This window comes from Physeter macrocephalus, chromosome 8 (assembly GCF_002837175.3).
Source record: "Physeter macrocephalus isolate SW-GA chromosome 8, ASM283717v5, whole genome shotgun sequence".
Classification (NCBI taxonomy): domain Eukaryota; kingdom Metazoa; phylum Chordata; class Mammalia; order Artiodactyla; family Physeteridae; genus Physeter; species Physeter macrocephalus.
This window is the reverse complement of record NC_041221.1, coordinates 127,816,451-127,836,908: the sequence shown is the minus strand read 5'-3', so window position 1 is coordinate 127,836,908 and position 20,458 is coordinate 127,816,451. Positions and strand designations below refer to the sequence as shown.

Here is a 20,458-nt window from a genome sequence, read left to right as displayed (position 1 = left end):
ATGCAAATCAAAACCACAATGAGGTATCACCTCACACCACTCAGAATAGCCATTATCAAAAAAGCTAGAAACAGTAAATGCTGGAGAGGGTGTGGCGAAAAGGGAACCCTCCTGCACTGCTGGTGGGAATGTAAACTGATACAACCACTATGGAAAACAGTATGGAGGTTCCTTAAAAAACTAAAAATAGAACTACCATATGACCCAGCAATCCCACTACTGGACATATACCCTGAGCAGACCACAATTCAAAAAGAGACATGCACTACAACGTTCACTGCAGCACTATTTACAATAGGCAGGACATGGAACCAACCTAAATGTCCATCGACAGATGAATGGATAAAAAAGATGTGGCACATGTATACAATGGAATATTACTCAGCCATGAAAGGAAACAAAACTGAGTTATTTGTAGTGAGGTAGACGGACCTAGAGTCTGTCAAACAGAGTGAAGTAAGTCAGTAAAAGAAAAACAAATACTGTATGCTAACACATATATATGGAATCTAAAAACAAAAACAAAAAACTAATGGTACTGACAAACCTACTTGCAGGGCAGAAATAAAGAGGTAGACATAGAGAATGGACCTGATGACATGGGGTGGGAGGGCAAAGCTGGGGTGAAGTGAGAGTAGCATCGACATATATACACTACATATATACTCTAGGGAGATCGGTTCAGTGCTTTGCGATGACCTAGAGGGGTGGGATAGGGAGGATGGGAGGGAGGCTCAAGAGGGAGGGGATATGGGGACATATGTATGCATATGGCTGATTTGCTTTGTTGTGCAACAGAAACGAACAGGGTATCGTGAAGTAATTATACTCCAATAAAGATCTATTAAAAAATAAAAAAATAAAATAAAATGAGGTAGTTTCATATTTTAAATGATCTTCAAAATATCTTGAAAAAATTATTTTAAAAAATCTGCGATTCTCCTTGCTTAGCTCACACATAAACTTTTAAAGAATAAGATGTATTTTTAACTAAAATTTTAAAAATTGACTTTGAATTTAAATGAACCAATACAGAGTATCCAGATTATATAAAAAAGACTTGAAAGGCCTTGAAAGCATTCATTGACTTGACTATGGACCAGTTAGTGCTGTGACAACTGTTGAAGAAAAAGTTAAAAATATATCTACGTGGGATTCCAGTTGGTGGTTTAAATAGCTTTTTTGGTTGCTTAGAAACAATGTAAGGAAAAAATACTTCTCTATCATCTTTTATCTTCCAGCTCCAGAATGAAATTTAATGTATTTCTATAAAAAGCGCTAACAATTTACATGTAAACATAAATATAGGAATGTTTTAAAATAGGCTATCTTATAGTATGCTAATCTCAAAGGTAATAGTCAAATAAGTTCAACTTGGGGACAACACACACCTCAACACAAAGAAAATATATAATACGTGTGTCTTATCTATTGAAAAAGTCTTCTGTTGCTACATTAAACTTTAAGTGCAGTGTATCAATTAGGAAATTAAAAAGTATATGCACATTTAGCTTCCTTTTTGGTATTTCTTTCCTCAATTTAAATCAGGAAATCAATAATCCTTTCTTTTTTTTTTTTTTTTTTTTTGTGGTACGCAGGCCTCTCACTGTTGTGGCCACTCCCGTTGCAGAACACAGGCTCCCGACACGCAGGCTCAGCGGCCATGGCTCACAGGCCCAGCCGCTCTGCGGCACGTGGGATCCTCCCGGACCGGGACACGAACCCGTGTTCCCTGCATCGGCAGGCGGACCCCCAACCACTGCGCCACCAGGGAAGCCCAATAATCCTTTCTGATACTACCTCTTAAACTGGATAACAGAAACAAACTTCAGCATATATCTGAATGCAGGATTTCACCATACATGGATACATGTATTATATACAGCTGACCACTGAACAGTGCAGCGGGTTAGGGGGTTGAGACTCTTCCTATGGTAGAATATCCAGGTATAACCTTAGAGTTGGCCCTCTGTATACATAGTTCCACATTTACAGATTCAATCAACCATGGATTGTGTAGGACATATTTACTGGGAAAGAATATCCGCATATAAGTGGACCCAAGCTATTCAAACCCATGATATTCAAGGGTCAACTGTACACATGCATGTGTTTGACAGATATTGTTGAGCAATCACTATGTACTAGCCCCTGTGAATACGACAATGATCAAGAGAGAGTGGTTCAAACAAAACTGAACGCTTTAAAAAATTTATTACTAACTAGGCTAAATATAAATATGTAATAAGCACCAAAATGCAGGGTCACCTTCTACTTCAAGAGGTAATTCACTTTTGGATTTCATTCAGTTAAGTCCCAGGACTCTGACAAGGAGAGCTAGGCATCCAAGTAGTCCACAGTTGGGGCATATTCACTAAGGTCCTGATGTAGAAATCTTACTATTCCCATATGTTTCAGCCTCTGATGGAGTCAGATAAGATTAAAAAAAAATCTCAGTTATACGGATGATAACTGTAGGTTGCTCAAGGTTCAATGAGAAGGCTAAGCTCTATTTAAGAGGAAAAGTGAATCAACAGAATGCCTGCATATGTGGCAATGAAGGCAAATAGAATGCAATTGAACATATGAGGAATTCACCAAAAAGTTAGTATTTTTGTGCTGTATCACACATTGGGTTTTCAATCATTCTTTACAGAGAAAAATACAGTGACAAAAATCTCCTATTTGGACATGCTGATGGAACATTTTTTCCTACAACTGTGTAAGTCTCCACAACTTCATCTTCCAACAGGATGGGGCTCTGCCTCACTTCTATCACACAGTCCAGACGCTCTTTAATGAATACCCATCACCATGCTAGACAGGCCATTATGTTCCAAAATTTGGACTGCCTCTGAAATAGTAGCCACCCAAATCACAACTATTACACCACGTTATTTTTAGCGGGGATATGTAAAAAGAAAACTACAGTTGGGACCACATATTCCTTACAGACTTGAGGAACTGAAGGCCTTCAACCTGGCTACCATTTCAACCAACCAAGATTGTGTGCCACCTACAAAACTCCTGAGATGAATCAGACCATAAGATAGCCATGTGCTGTATTTGTATTACACAGGAGGTACCTACCGAGCATTACAGAAATAACCATGGTTGTTCCTTAGTACAAATGTGACTACTTGTTTAAGTATAATGTAGGTAACTAAATAACAGATTTTTTAAATGTTCAAACCTTTTTGAATCACCTTATAAAATAAGAACCTTAAACAATAATGAGGGAAAAAAGTTTTTAAATGCGGTTTAAAACAGGATCTTCATTTTCATATTCAAAGGAAAGCTTGTAATAATGGAAAATTTTGATAATGATGTTATGATGATGAAAATACTAACAGAAACAGAAAATACTAACCACTCAGCAAAGAATGTGAACTAGACAAGCAACAAGGATATACTGTACAGCACAGGGAAATACAACTTTATTTTGTAATCACTTTAAATGAAATATAAGCTATAAAAATACTGAATCACTATTTTGTACACCTGAAACTAACATAATATTGTTAATTAAGAGGGAGTTCTCTGGTGCCCTAGTGGATATGATTCCGGGCTTTCACTGCCATGGCCCAGGTTTAATCCCTGGTGGGGAACTGAGATCCCACAAGCTGTGCGGCTCACCCAAAAAAAAAGATCATCAATCAACTATACTTCAATTTTTTTAAAAATAAAAGAACATGGACTATTTCTGGTGCATAAACTTAAATCACAGCAGGTCACATGAGAAATTCAATATTTTGGATTTTCCAGTCTATTTTTGTTTTATATATATAAAAAAATCAGTGATGACAGAAAATTTCCCTAAATTATAAAAAAAGGTTCAACTACATTGTAAACCCCTGATAAGGGAAAAAAAAATTTGAGCACTACTCACATATTACTCTACGTACTTTGACAAATACTATCTGATTTCTACAATCCTAAGAGGTAAGCATTATCCTTACTTTGGAAATAAAGAAACCACAGCTCAGACATATTAATAACTTAACGGCAGACCATTTTCTCTATATTCTTTTTTTAAGGTCTAGTTCAATGCTACCTTAAATTACAATTATTTATGACATACTGATTCTTGTAAGCTCCATCAAGGCAGACTCCATCCAAATTATTGTATCTCTTATAGCACTTAACATGGTAACTTGTCCCAGTATTTGCAAAAAAAAGAAAGAAAAAAGAAAACAATGAATTAAAGCTAGATTCTACCATTTATTAGCTAAGTGGCATTAGTCTATAACCTTTCTGAATTAAAGTTTTCTCTTATAAGGATTATACCAATATTGCAGGATTACTGTAAGGTAGGGTTGGTTTCTCTACCTCCACACTACTGTCTTTTTGGGCCAGGTAATTCTTTTTGCGGGGGGATGGATACTGTCCTGTGCACTGTAGGATATTTAGCAACACCTCTAGCCGCTATCTAGTAAATGCCAGTAGCACCCCTCCCCACCAGCTGTGACAACCAGAAGTGTCTCCTGTCAAAATGATGTGTCAAATACTCCTGGAGATTGGGGTATACAAGAACCACTGCTCTAGGTAAGAGCATTATAAGAATGAATTGAAAAAGAACTATGTGATTTCCTCTACTCTAGAAAATCCCCTTGAGATAGGAGAAGATAAGGGCAAGATTTCCTGAGCCAAGCCTCTAATGATAATACTCCTAAAAGCAACAATCAGCAGCACAAAATTCTAATAACCTTACGTGGTCTAGTAAAGATGGCCACAAATTCTTTGTTATTCCTCCAAATGAGAAAGAAATCCTCTACCTTAAATTCAGATGACCTTGATGACTTCTTTAACCAAAAGAATGAAGCTGAAGTCATGATCTGGAACTGATGAGGTGACAAAAACCCCTGTACCTTGTGCTCAGAAGTCCAACTACCCAAGACTGCCATGCTGGAAGGTGGCACACTTGTGTGCCACAAGTGTAGGCACACAGGCCAGCTGAGCATGGCCTTCCAGCCTTCTTAACCAGAGAATAAAGCTGCCTAGGATTCTCCAGTCCAGACCACCTGCTAGCTAAGACTAACCAATGACCTCTGTCAATGCCTCATATAAGAGAAGACTTGCCAACACCTGCTCAAATTCCTGATCCTCAAAATTGAGAGATTTAATAAAACAGTTGTCATTTTAAACCACTAAGGTTTTAGGTAGTTTCTTTTCACATAATTTGTATGCATACACTATTCGATTAAAGATTTTCATGTGTTTTAATGAAAATCTTTGTGTAACTATCCTTATTGGCTCAAATGAGGTCATCTAATTCCAATAAGTGATGAACTATCATGGGCTACTGGTCCCATCCTACAAAATAAAGCCCTGAGTAAAAAAGAAGTCAGTCTGGATTCCAGGAACAACAAAAAGAAACAAACAAAAAGTGATGGGGATAAATCTGCACTGAACTTGTGTGAATAGACACTGGTAACCTTCAGTCAGGAGCAAAGGGTGGCAGGAGTCAAAAGACAGATTGCCTAAATGCTTTTTTTAGTCTGCCCTTATCTTTCCCTTGACTGCCCCTTTATCAGAAATTAGCAGAACAGCTCAGATCTCTGTCAGCAGGATAAAATCAGGACAGCACAAAAGGCCTGGGAGGGGAAAGTTCATGAGAACAGGTACAAACTGACTACCCTGTGGTCATTTACTCTTCCCAGTCCTTCTCCCCTCAAAATAAACCTACAGAGCTGGTGGTAAATTATAATACAAGGAAACTACCTCTTAAAATTAGTATTACTTATTTCTAAGAGTTTAAAAAAACAAACCCTGATCAAAAGTTGCCTGATGCAGTCGAAGCCAACAGAAGAACATAACAGCAAGTCAGTGCCAGGGAGCTGTTTGACCTGAGACTCAAGCCCTCCCTCTCTTAAACTCACCTGGACCTACACAAACTAAGATCTGGCTGTTGGCCATTCCCTAATCCACATTAGACTAAGTGGATTAATACCCCCTTCTCAAAGAATCATTAGCTCACTAGCTAAAATAAAGAAACATCTGGAGCATAAAACTACTATAAAAGACAGGCAACACATCAAACAACCCAGGCTGTCTGATACAGAATTAGTGAATTAGACGATCCAAGAATGTACACCTAGGGACCAAGGGGAGATATTAGTACTACAAACTCACAACAAGAAACTGTGAAAAAAGAATCAAGTGGAAATACTGAGTATAAAAAGAAGAGGGAAAAAAAAAAACATTTCAAGAAAAAATAAACGTATTAAGAAATAATGAGAATAAATTTCCCAGAATTACAGAGGGAAGAAATCAAGATTTAAGTGCTCCAAGAGCCAAACATATAAGAAAAATACCTCATTCCTAGAAATATGAAGAATACTGTGTAAATTGATAGTACTTTTAGAAAGTTTTCAAAATTTTTACATGTAATGCAGTAGTATCACTTTTGGAAATCAAAAGTAATCCTGAGTAATCCAGAAGAAAACAAAATACCTATATGTGCAAAAATGTTTTATTGCAATACTTATTATGGTAAGAGGGAAAATCCCACACACAACCTAAATATCTACCAACCAAGTAATAATTAACGGTTTATTATTATTATTATATAGCCATTGACATCGTGTTGAAAAGAGAGTATGTTTAACCAATTTTATGATTTGAGGGGATCTAAAAAAATCCAACCAAGATGAGAAATTTACACTAAAACTACTACGAGCATTTAATTTTTTAATTATTAAAACTTAAAAGTTTGTTTTAAAAAATCTGACAAACTCGGTAGCTTGTGTTTTTGTGAGTCCAGACTTCATCAAGAAATAGCCAACAACAATTATATTTTAGATATAATTTACAGAAACGTTAGCTTCCAAGAGTATTTATGGTATTTTTATACTAAAGGAAAATATAATGTAGCTACTCTTTATTGAGTGAGCAGCTTATGGCAGCTTTCGGACTTTATAAATAATAAAATATGGTATGGAAAATTTCAGCATCCACTATGCCAAAGAAAGTACTGGTCTTATTTCTACTAAATGCTTTATATTTTTATCATTTTCATTAGCTCAGCTCCACATGAGACCACTGTCTGCCTTGATTTCTGGAAGGCTGCCCTAATTCTTCTCTCCCAGGCCCTGTTGCCAGGGTTGCAGCTGCACAACCAATTCTTATTAAAATATAAGTCTTTGAAATGCAGGTCTATGGAAAGGGACATAAAGGATTTCGTTATCTTTTCTCAAAACTCACAATAAGGATTATAATACCCTCACCCTTCCCCAGGCACAGCACCACTTAGCACCCTTCTTCATCAACTCACACACCACATACAATAAATGCAGCAGCTCCGTCTTAAATACTCAAATAACAACTCATAAAGGAGTAAAACTGCATAATAACCAACGTAATGTCTAGCAAAAATTATTTTAGAATGACTTCTAATACATATGATGTAATTATTTCAAAATGACTTCTAGTGCATATGATGTAATCATAGGCGGACACTCATACAATGAGTAATAACACCTTCTAAACACTACTAAATACTTCTAAAGAATAAACATTTGCAAGACAGAATACACACTTATGTGGTAATTCCCGAAATTTAAAGTTAAAAAAAAAAACTGCAAGTTATTTACTCAAAATGTAAAATACTTTATAAGCTATTAATTTTGTTGTACAACTACTCATGCCTCTAAAATTTTCTTGTAAAAGGAGAAAAAAAATGAAGGACAGTTTACACTCCTTTTCCATTTCTTACTAGAATCTCATGTACTTTCGTTCTCTGGATAAAATCTCCTGCTTAAACATTGCTTGACTGTACTCTATGACTGAATTCATCTTATGAGAAAAGTTAACACAAAACTGTCAAGATCATGAAGGTAAAACTATTTTCAATCAAAAGAATAAAGAGTAGTCAAATAGTCTGCTGCAAAGTAAAAATGACAAGCTTCTTTTTTATTAAAACATAATATTTTTAATGCTGATACACCACTGGAATTCTTGTAACATGCAGAATATTCAAATTTTAACTATGTTAGAGAAAAGAATTAAGGTTAGTAAAATTCACTAGGGTTAATTAAGTATAGCCTAGTCTGTTCCCTGGGTGATTCATTCATGGTTAAATAGAAGAAAAAAATAGGGGAGGCAGAGTGAAGGATACTAACCCTTGAGCATCTCATTATACAACACACACCTGAAGTTATAGCAACAAATCATACAGATAAATAGTTCTAAAAAGTGACCACTTGTTGCATTTTTAATGACTGAACTGAAATAATTAAGTTAAATGTACCAGATAAACTTTTTTAAGTATTCAAGAAGTACATTAGAATGATTATAAAGCTTGTTAAAAATGTCGATTGAGGGCTTCCCTGGTGGTGCAGTGGTTGAGAATCCGCCTGCCGATGCAGGGGACACGGGTTCGTGCCCTGGTCCGGGAAGATCCCACATGCCGCGGAGCGGCTGGGCCCGTGAGCCATGGCCGCTGAGCCTGTGCGTCTGGAGCCTGTGCTCTGCAACGGGAGAGGCCACAACAGTCAGAGGCCCACGTACCACCAAAAAAATAAAAATAAAAATAAAAATAAGTAAATAAATAAATACAAATAAAAATGTCGATTGAGAGCACCTCACATCTGTTATCATAGCTACTATCAAAAAAATAAAACAGTAACAATGTTGATGAGGATGTGAAGAAACTGGAACTCTTGTGCACTGTTGGTAAAACTGTAAAATAGTGCAACTCCTATGGTAAACAACATGGAGGTTCCTCAAAAATTTAAAAATAATTCTATCATATGATCTAGCACTCCCACTTCTGGCCATATATCCAGTAGAATTGAAGGCAGGGTCTGGAAGAATATTTGTACACCCATGTTGCTAGCAGCACTATTCACATAAGCCAAGAGGCAGATCAAGCCAAATGTCCATGAGCCAATGAGCAGATAAACAAAATGTGATATACACGTACAAAGTAGTATTATTGTGATATATATATACATATGATGGAGTCTCTAAAAGGAAAGAAATCCTATCACATGCTATAACATGGATGAACCTTGAGGACATTATGCTAGGTAAAATAAACTAGTCACAGAAAGACAAATACTGTATGATTCCACTTACAAGAGGTGTAAAGTAGTCAAAGTCTTTTTTTTTTTTTTTTGGCCACACCACATGGCTTGCAGGATCTTAGTTCTCAGACCAGGAATTGAACCCGGGCCCTCAGCACTGAAAGCGTGGAGTCCCAACCTAGAATACTCAAATTTACAGGAAACAAAGTAGAATGGCAGTTACCAGGGGCTGGCAATAGGAGAAAAAAGGGAGTTGTTGTTTAATGGGTATAGAGTTTTCAGTTTTGCAAGATGAAAAAGTTATAGAGATCTGTTTCACAACAATGTGAATATACTTAGCACTACTGAACTACATACTTAAAACTGGTTAAGAAGGCAAATTTTATGTTACATGTTTACTACAATAAAAAAACATTTTTTAAATGTAATTAGAGGTCTCATCCTTAGAGATTCCATGAGTTAGTAAAGATGAAAAACAGAATGAATCTGTTTTTGTTTTTTTTTTAAACAAAGTACCACATATTAATTTGGGTTTTTTATTTGTTTGTTTTGCTCAGATAGGTAGGTAATATACCACCATGGTGTAAAACTCAAAAGAAACAAGAGTAAATCACGACAAGTAAATCTTCTTGTCATCATTATCCCTAGCCACCCAATTCTCCTCCGAAGACACAGCCACCAATATTAGCTTCTGGTATAGCCTTTCACAGGAATTCTAATAATATACGAGAATGTAAGTATGTATTTTTTTCTTTTTAAAATATTTTCACATGACCACATACATGATTTGGCACCTTGCTTTTTCACTTAACACTTTATCTTGGAAATCAGGCACTATCAGTAACTTTTTAAAAACTACCTCCCTCAATTTGAAAGGCTGTATTTTATCATATGGGTATAACTCATCACCAATAAGTGGGAAGCTGGGTTGCTTGTAATCTTTTACTACTACAAACATGCTACAAGGAATAATCTTGTCAATTCACAGATGTGGGATATGATGAAGCAGGATTTAAATGTAGGATAAATTCCAAGAAGTGAAACTGATGGATTAAAGGGTTTATACATTTTAATTTTTGGTAGGCATTTTAAGTTTTGACAGATATTTCCCAAATCTTCTTCTAAGAGAATGTACACACTTACACTCCCACTAACAACGCGCTAGAATATCTGTATTACCAATCATAAAAAGCTTCCCTAACTCCAGAAATTTAAAGGGAAAAAAAACTATCTTCCTTTCCTGAAGTGGAGCATTAAAAAAAAAAAAAAACACCATTTCAGGTAAATATACTGAGTTGCATAAAATTAAAACCTACGAGTTTGATTAAGTCCCAGCTGCAAGAAATGAACTGTAGCCTAAGAAAAGCACTCATCCTAGCAATGGCCAGCTCAGTCTTGGCAGGCGCACTATGGACCTAGGCCTCTACCAGTCTCAAATTTCTTTGCCCAGAAACCCATTCTTATTCTATAGTTTTTGACCCAAATAGCTTTACTCATATCAGCCCCACAGTTACGATTTTTAACCAAACTACCTTAACTGGCCTAAGACAGTAATTGTTTCCATTTAGCTGGATAAATCTCTAATTCTGGGAAAGTATAGAAATCAATCAGTATTAATACTTATGTGCTATATAATATAATTATAATAACATTATGGTACTCTATTCTCTATCTACCAAGATACCTGAAAGACAAGAAAATTTAATATACTAAATTTATAAGTTTAATTTATTAAACTTTTAAGAATTATTTAACGTTTAGAAAGATTTGTTTGCTCTACTGGTAATCCGCCTTGTTAACTGCTTGAAGTATCTGCGGGAATCAGAGAAAAGTAACTAAGTTAGAATGTCTAAGGATGTTAAATAATTAGGCATGAAAGTGTTGGTCAATATTTAACAAGTAGTATTTACTCTTCCCTATCGGGCATTAAAACCCAATGACAATATAGACAGCACTGAACTTTTTTAGTGAGTTTTACAAATCACCTTTTTTTTTTTAGATCAATCGTTTTTAAAGAGAACTACAGAAATAGAGAGAGAACCACAGGAATATGGTCTTGGACAGAAACTGTCTATATCTACCTTAAGATCAATACATTTCATTTAATTTAATATCATTTCCTATAAGCATTTTTCAGCAAACGTGTACTAAAGGCATTCACAGATATTAATAGACAGTGATAATAAATGAAAATAGGCATCCTGCATGTGACTACTTTTCAAAGAAGAAATGGCTTCTTTTATAAAAGGATGTCTTCTGTTCATAAAGCACAAAACAAATAGTGCATTTTCCCATGCTACCAGAAAATACTTCTTAATCAAAACCAAAGGAGGGCTGCTTTTATAATTTCCTCATGGAAATCATGGCCTTTATAGTAAGGACACAGAGCAACAGCTACAATAAATTCCAGTTGCTGTGGCAAGACTTATTACACTATACTAGCTGCTAAATGGCCCAACATTAAGGCCACCAGCAACCAAAAAACTGGAGATTTAATATCAAGTTCCATTCCCTTACACTAAAAAAATTAATCAGACTTTCAACAATATTTTCTAGCTATCGATAAAGACAAATCTTTTGGATCCTATTGCCAAAACTGAAGAGTTAATGCTATTAATCTAATCCCTCAAAATCACCCAAGCTCCTTCTTTATCAATATTTACGAGTTAGAACAGGAGAAACTCAGAGCCATTCAGGGTCATCGTTTAAATGAATATCCCATTCAACCTCTGCAGTGTAATAATTTTCTATAATGTGCACATTTCCTTTCTTTCACATTTGATGAACAAATTATTCCTCGTGAGTGTGTGTGTGTATGTGTGTGTGTGTGTGTGTGTGTGTGTGTGTGGTTCAATACCTAAACCCACCTGACAGTTTTAAGTAGGCTGCTACCTACAGCAAGATGCTATCAAATCAGAATGAAAATGGTAGGATTAGAAATCAGCCACATGAACAAAAAATCAGGAAACTACAACTTTTTAATACTGAACATATATTTTCTGGATATTTTTCCCTCCATAAAATTGATATAACATTTTCCTATCACTAGTCAAAACATATGCTATCAAGATGCCTCACTAATCAGATAATCATAAAAATTAACTTATCAACATACATTCATTAAGCTCCTATTATATGCTAGGCCCACATAAATTAAACATTTAAAAATAGTATATAAATGTTAAGTCAGCGAATTATAAAGTAAAATAAACATATTTTTAAATGTATAAAAATGAATTTACCAAAGATGTAATAAGAAGTTTAAAGACTACCAGAGATTAAAATTGAAATACAGGGACTTCTCTGGTGGTCCCGTGGTAAAGAATCCATCTTGCAATGCAGGGGACACCAGTTCGATCCCTGGTCGGGGAACTAAGATCCCACATGCTGTGGGGAAACTAAGCCCAAGCGCCACAACTAGAGAGCCTGCGTGCCACAGCTACAGAGCCCATGCACTCTGGAGCCTGCGCACCACAACTAAAGAGAAGCCTGCGCACCTCAACGAAGATCCTGCATGACACAACTAAGACCCAACGCAGCCAATAAATAAATAAATATATATATTTTTTAAATTGTAATACAGTATAAGTAGATAGAAGTAATTGAACGATTTTTAATTTTGAGCAGTTATGACATGGCAACAATTAACACTTTAAAATCTGGTCCTCAGGGGCTTCCCTGGTGGCGCAGTGGTTGAGAGTCCACCTGCTTATGCAGGGTGCATGGGTTCGTGCCCCGGTCCAGGAGGATCCCACATGCCGCAGAGCGGCTGGGCCTGTGAGCCATGGCCGCTGAGCCTGCGCGTCCAGAGCCTGTGCTCTGCAAAGGGAGAGGCCACAGCAGTGAGAGGCCTGCGTACCGGGGGGAAAAAACAAAAAAAAAAAATCTGGTCCTCACATGTTAAAATAGAATTTTTAAAAATTCTTAATAAAACAAGTAAATTGATCTCTTTTATTTTTTTTTAGTGAGCTTGCCTTTTGTTTTTTTTTTGGCTGTGTTGGGTCTTCGTTGCTGCTTGCGGGCTTCCTCTAGTTGTGGCATGTGGGGGCTACTCTTCGTTGTGGTGCGTGGGCTTCTCATTGTGGTGGCTTGCTCTAGGTGCACAGGCTTCAGTAGTTGCCGCACACAGGCTTCAGTAGTTGCCGCGCACAGGCTTCAGTAGTTACCGCACACAGGCTCAGTAGTTGCAGCACACGGGTCCTAGAGCATGTGGGCTTCAGTAGTTGTGTCATGATGACTCAGTAGCTGTGGCTCGCGGGCTCTAGAGCGCAGGCTCAGTAGTGGCTTGCGGGCTCTAGAGCGCAGGCTCAGTAGTTGTGGCGCATGGGCTTAGTTGCTCTGCAACATGTCGGATCTTCCCAGACTAGGGATCGAACCTGTGTCCCGTGCACTGGCAGGCAGATTCTTAACCAGTGCGCCACCAGGAAAGTCCTGATCTCTTTTACATTTGATTTTAAGGAAAACCGAAAGGCTGGCTTCATGCTCCGTGGTAAAACATTATACCCACTCCAATTATGTAAGCATTTTGTGAAACATTAGAGGCATTAAATTAATGAACAAGACAAGATACTCATTGTAATCACAATGTTCTACAAGCTCTAGCCAATGCAGCTGGTAAGTGAACCAATACAAGGTATAAAATCTAGAAAGGATAAAGCAAAATTACGTTTAGTTACAAATGAGGATTGCATTCCCAGAAAAGCTAAGTGAATCAAATGCAAGGCTATAAGAAATACTAAGTTAATTTAATTAAGTTAACTGATTAAACTTAACAGAAAGTAATAACCTTCCTAATGTTAGCAGTAAACAGGAGTTTAACCTGTAAGAGCACAATGCAGAGGCAGCAGAGCAGTGGTTAAGGGCACTGACCTCAGATTCAAACAGCTATGGGTTAAAATCTCAATTCTACTACTTCCTAGCTGTATAAACCTTGATAAAGTCACCTAATGTCTTTAATTTTCTCAAGTGTAAAAATGAATATAATTTATTAAACAGTTAAGATGATGCTGAAAAGTATACAGAGCCTGCCATTTAGTAGCTGAACTAATATAAGGCATTATTATTTGCATTATTAATAATAGAAAGCCACTCGTCCCTTCCCTAAGTAAAAAGAGGTATTACATTAAGCGTACATATACCATGTAAACCTTTCTAAAATCCAGAGAAGGGTGAAATTCCAAAATATACCTGGCCCCAAGATTTGGAACAAGGGATTGTGGTCCTGTACCTTTCTAATGGCTTCTTATGGAAAAAACAATAATAACTTATATTACTTTTTTTAAAAGTCAGCCAGAACCCAGGTTCCACACAACTATTTGTTTTATAGTTCCAGGGTGCCAAGGGTTCAGTAGGCATCTCCACCAGAGTCAAATCAGTATAGATGACAGATACTCCTTTTCTTCTAGAACCAAACCTCAGTTAATACGAACCTATTCATTAGGAGGGTTGTTCACGTACTGTTAGCCTCTTCCAGTCAACATTAAGCTCCATTAGTAATGGCACAGACTACGTATTTGTTTACCACCTTAACTCTTGTACTTAATACCTGAACCTTAAATAAATCAATGAAAGGACTGCATTATCTGCCACCTTGCACCCCTGTATCAGAGACATACTTGCCTAATTCGCAATTCTAGTTTTAGCAAGTCCCTTCAGTTATCATTACATGGTATAAAATGGATGATGATAAGGATGTACCAGTTATGATGTTTTGGAATTTACTGGCTCAGGTAACTGAAAAGTCCAGGTATACTATCTTCAGGGAAGATGTGATCCAGGATCTCAAGAGGTGATCAGGGTGTGTTTTTGCTCTGCTCTACTCCTTCCCTGTTGGCTTCTTACTCAACTGACTTTCCTTTCATGGTCAGAAGATGGCTGCCAGGTTGAAATTCAGCAGAAAAAAAAAGTACCTTTATCCTGGCATTTCTAGTAAATGTCCTAAGATCATTCTGATTGATTTGGCTTAGATCATATGTCTGCCATGGCTGCCTTAGGTTAAGACACATGCTTCATTCCTACAAACTCTTCATAATATACATGAAATAAAATACATTAAAGCTGACCTTGGTGATTTGAACTTCTTATATTACTAAATAACGGCACTGAATTAAAACTAATGGATCAAGCACATCATACAACTTTCCCTATCTTCTTAAAAGTTATTCCACCCACTTAATCACAACCTAACACGAAAAAATAAAAAAGTAAATTCTCCCTGAATGTAAATCATTTTGAAGGTTTCGGAATGTATTACCAGATGACAATAAAGGTTTATGATATTCCTTGACAAAACTGAAAGCGACATTATAAATTTTCAGGAAGAAAACAAGGTTCTTATCCCACATTTTCAAGATTATAATAGCAGAATCTAAAGAAAAGATGGACAAGTACATGGATGTCTTGAGTTGGCGGGGTGGGGAAGGGTGGTGTTATAGAGCTTTAAAATACAATCAACTAAATAATCCATCCTGTGACTCAAGACTCCTCAAAGACATTAGATTCATCACCAACCCTCTCTCCCCTACCCCCGTACACAAAACTAGGTCCCAAGAACAAAAGAGAGATGCACACTTTAGGGAGTCTTTTTGTCAGTGTGCATTCCAAAGCCAAATACAAATTATTTCTCAATTATTATGTTCCTACTATCCATGTCCCTCATTCCTATAACTAGCACAAAAAATAGAAGGTAAATGATTCCATTTTTATAACAGAGAAGACAACAAAATCTATGAGATTAAAAGCCAATACTCAAATATACAGGAGAGAAGCTGATTTTCATGGTAAAGTTGAATAAAAACAAATAGCAAAACGTAGAACTAACCAATTGAAAATGTGTTACACACAAGTCATCTTAAATCAAAAGCTAAACTTCATTCATAATCCTAGAGGAAAGCAGTGTGGTCAAAGAAAGGAATGTGTATTAAAAGAATCTCTATCATTTTTCAAATCTATGAATTGATTTTTCAAATCCTCTACTGTTCAAATAATTTAATTCAGTAAATGTGCAATGACGGCTTTTTAAGAAGACAGAACTAGTAGACACAGCAGGGATATACACATAGCCCTTGACATCACAAAGTTTATAATGTGCTACAAAGGTGATATACACAAACATTACTGGACAGCTCAGAACATAATGAAGTACAAATGCCAGTGGGTAATCAGAAAGAGGAGGATCAAGTGAACTGGGATGATTTCCACAACAAGTAACAGAAAATCTAAAGGCAAAACTGCCTAAACAATAAGAAAATTTATTATCTCACATAATAAGGAATCTACAGTGCAGGTGGTTCTGGGAACAGTGGCCGTGGCTCCAGCTCTACTTCTCTGGAATTTTCTTCTCTCTGCCCACCTTTAAGTAAGGGAATCACCTTCAGGCAAGATAGCTACAGCAGTTCCAGACGTCATACCCAGATAAAACAAGCTCTATGGGAAGGACCATCTCTTTTCTTCTTTCTCAAAAGCAAGAAAACTTTTCCCAAGAGCCTCTTGCAGACTTTCCTTTTATTTCCCATTGGCCGAAACTGGATCTCATGCCCATTCCTAAAACAATCACTTCCAATGGCAATGAGACCTACCATAACCAAGATTAGAATGGATGCTAGTAACTATCATGACCATCACTTTAGTGATGGCTGAATGTATCAAGGAAGACAGGCCTTGGAGGATGGTATTATTTGGACTGGGGGGAAAAAAAAAGATAGAAACACATAGGCAAAGGAAGGGATGTGTCTAACTGAAGAAAGTCAAACTGCAATCACACATTAAACACACTTTTAGGGATAAAGAATTCTCTTAAACTGTGCTGGAGTCATCTTCTGTTAACACAAAAATTAACTTACTATTCAACAGTCGGTAAATGCTAAGCATGCAGAAGTTGTTGTCTTCTCTTTAAGGGAAGGATTTAGGTTAATTACCAGTGGGGATAGTCAGACTCACCACTCACTCCTTGTCAACAGAGCTATCTCTGGGTTGAGAACATTCCATAATATGCATACAGATGACTGTAGACTCACTGTCAGTATAAGTTGTTCCTTGAAGGTTTCTTCTCATTTGGGTTCGAGGTTTTACTCAAAAATCCACACACTCACAACTGGCCCTATCTGCAAATGAAAGCAGGCAATTAGGAGGCAAAATGCTGCAGGGAGCAATTCCTTCCTCCCCCCACCCACCTATAATTAACTGATCCACATGAAAACTGAACCTAAACACCAGATTCACCAAGCCCCATGTTCAAACTAAGCAACCTGCATTTCAAAGGTTGTAGTGTGCTTATTACACAGTTACCACCCTTTTCCCAGCATGTAAATTTATTGTCGTGTCCACAGTATGCCAGGTGCAACTCTTACGCACCGAGCAAAATCCAACACACGTTTATGTTTGGTGGCAGCACACAGGACTGGTCTGCACAGCGTGTTAAAGGAGAGCTGCCTACAGTTATAAATTAGAAGATTGCATCTAAGCTTGCAAACTCTGCTATATATTTATAATAGCTCATGGGAAACATTTATTACTGTCAAAGCCAAGCCTGTTTTTCTTCTTATGGATATAATATAGCATAGGAATAACCACACTGGCTTTGGAGTCAGAGGGCCCTAGGTTTGAGATCTAATTCTGCAAATAACTAGTGGTGAGATCTTAGGCCTATTTTTAACCTAAGATATATTTCTTCATTTACAGTCCTTCGAATAAACATATACGCTCTTAACAAAGCCAACAAACAACAGGCCTAAAACCCAACATGTCAAGGCTGAACTGATAATCCCAAATCCATTGCTTTCTCAGTCTTCCTCATTTTAGTAAATTGGACTGGGATCCATGCAGTTTGTGCTGAAACCTCTAAGTCCTTATCATACACGCTCCCTCATCCTCCCAAAAACATCACCAAAGTGGTTGATTCTCTAAATATATAATGTGAACTGATTCTTAGAATCCCATAAAAACCAACAGCAATTCCTCCCTCAGAATTACTTTCCTGAAACTGTCTATAAATTCAACTATTTAAATAATGACAGTTTGAAATTTCAAAGTGCCATATTAGAAGGAATACTAGTATTTCATAAAAAGAAAACATTGGGGATGCCATATATCAAAGTGATGCATTACATTTTGTAAGCTTACACATTTCTTCACATCTAAGCTGACAATGAATTAGGTCGTTATGCTTAATCCAAAAATGTAATTAAGAAAACTGAAAGATGACCAAAACCAATGAGTGAGTTTAGGAGGTTGCAAGATACAAACATCAATACTCAAAAATCAATTCTTTTTCTATAGAACACTTGTTCACTTACCCTACAACCCAGCCATTCCATTGCTAGGTATTTACCTAAGAAAAATGAAAGTTTATGTCCACAAAAGCAGCTTTAGGGCTTCCCTGGTGGCGCAGTGGTTGAGAGTCCGCCTGCCGATGCAGGGGACACGGGTTTGCGCCCCGGACCGGGAAGATCCCACATGCCGCGGAGCGGCTGGGCCCGTGAGCCATGGCCACTGAGCCTGCGCGTCCGGAGCCTGCGCTCCGCAACGGGAGAGGCCACAACAGTGAGAGGCCCGCGTACTGCAAAAAAAAAAAAAAAAAAAAAAAAAAGCAGCTTTATTTGTAAGAGCCAAAAACTAGAAACAACTCAACTGTCCACCAACAGATGAGTGGATACACAAAATGTGGTAAAGCCATTCAATGCATTACTACTTGCAACGAAAAATAATACTGGGACTTCTTTGGTGGTCCAGTGGGTAAGACTCCACGCTCCCAATGCAGTGGGGCGGGTTCAATCCCTGATCGGGGAACTAGATCTTGCATGCAAGCCGCAACTAAGAAGTCCACATGCTGCAACTATAAGCCCGCATGCCACAACCAAGACCCAGGGCAGCAAAAATAAATACACATTTTAAAAAAATAATAATATTATACACTCATTAACATGGATGAATCTCAAAATCATTATGCTGAGAAGCCATATCAAGAGTATACACTGTAGAATCCATTTACTTAAATTCTAGAATCTTGAGTGATAGAAAGCAGTTCAGTTGATTGCCTGGGAACAGGGATAAGTGGCCAAGAGAAGAGGAAGAGCCTATAAATGGCTGAAAAGCAACTTCTGGGGGTGACAGATATTTTCATTACATTAAATGTGGTAATAGTATCACAGGCATATATATGTCACAATTTATCAATCTACACACTTTCAATATGTGCAGTTAATTTTAAGTTTAAAACAAAGTAATTCACTGCATATTAATAATTGGTAGCAAGACTGATTAATATGAAAAGCAGAACCGCTTTAATGCGTTAAGTTTTGAAAATCATGGCCACATGTACACCTAAAACTAACATAACATTGTTAATCAGCTATTCTCCAGTATAAAATTTAAATTCTTTAAAAAAAGATTTTAAAAAAAAGAAAGAAGATTATGGGCACAATCTTTCTCTCTTCAGAAAATAACTCTTTCAAAGTATATCTCATGCATGTAAATCAATTAAGTTAGAACACATCCTCACACTGTAAACAACAATAAACTCAAAATGGCTTAAAGACTTAAATATAAGACAAGAAAGACACCAAAAACTCCTAGAAGAGAACATAGGCAAAACATTCTGACATAAATCATACCAAGGTTTTCTTAGGTCAGGCTCCCAAGGCAATAGAAATAAAAGCAAAAATAAACAAATGGGACCTAATCATGCTTATAAGCTTTTACACAGCAAAGGAAACCATAAACAAAACAAAAAGACAACCTGCAGACTGGCAGAAACTATTTGCAAATGATGTGAGTAATAAGGGCTTAATTTCCAAAATATACCAACAGCTCATACAACTCAATAACAAAAAAACCCAATCGAAAAATGGGTAGAAGACCTAAATAGACATTTCTCCAAAGAAGACATATAGATGGGCAAAAAGCACATGAAAAGATGCTCAACATCACTAATTATTAGAGAAATGCAAATCAAAACTACAATGAGGTACCACCTCACACAGGTCAGAATGGCCATCATTTAAAAGTCTACAAATAACAAATGCTGGAAAGCGTTTGGAGAAAAGGGAACCCTCCTACACTGTTGGTGGGAATGTAAATTGGTGCAGCCACTATGGAAAAGAGTAAGAAGGTGCCTTAAAAAACTAAAAATAGAGCTGCCACATGATCCAGCAATCCCACTCCTGGGCATATACCCAGACAAAACTATAATGCGAAAAGATACATGCACCACTATCTTCATAGCAGCACTATTTACCATAGTCAAGACATGGAAACAACCTAAATGTCCATCAACAGATGAATGGATAAAGAAGATGTGGTGTATGTGTATGTATATATATAATGGGATATTAGCCAAAAAAAGAGTGAAATAATGCCATTTGCAGCAACATGGATGGACCCAGAGATTACCATACTAAACAAAGTAAGTCAGAACGAGAAAGACAAATACCATG

General features: G+C 36.9%; 1 protein-coding gene across 2 annotated transcripts in view; it reads right to left on the bottom strand.

Annotated features, from left to right (window-relative positions):
• CDC42SE2 (CDC42 small effector 2) overlaps positions 1-20,458 on the bottom strand; it is a 121,447-nt gene that overhangs the window by 69,339 nt on the left and 31,650 nt on the right. Inside the window, exon 2 of one of the 2 annotated variants that reach the window (XM_024116169.3) lies at positions 16,965-17,128. The gene's annotated coding sequence lies outside the window, so the exon portion shown is untranslated. The remainder of the gene's footprint in view (positions 1-16,964; positions 17,129-20,458) is intronic. The other variant, XM_028493204.2, reaches the window with a different exon arrangement.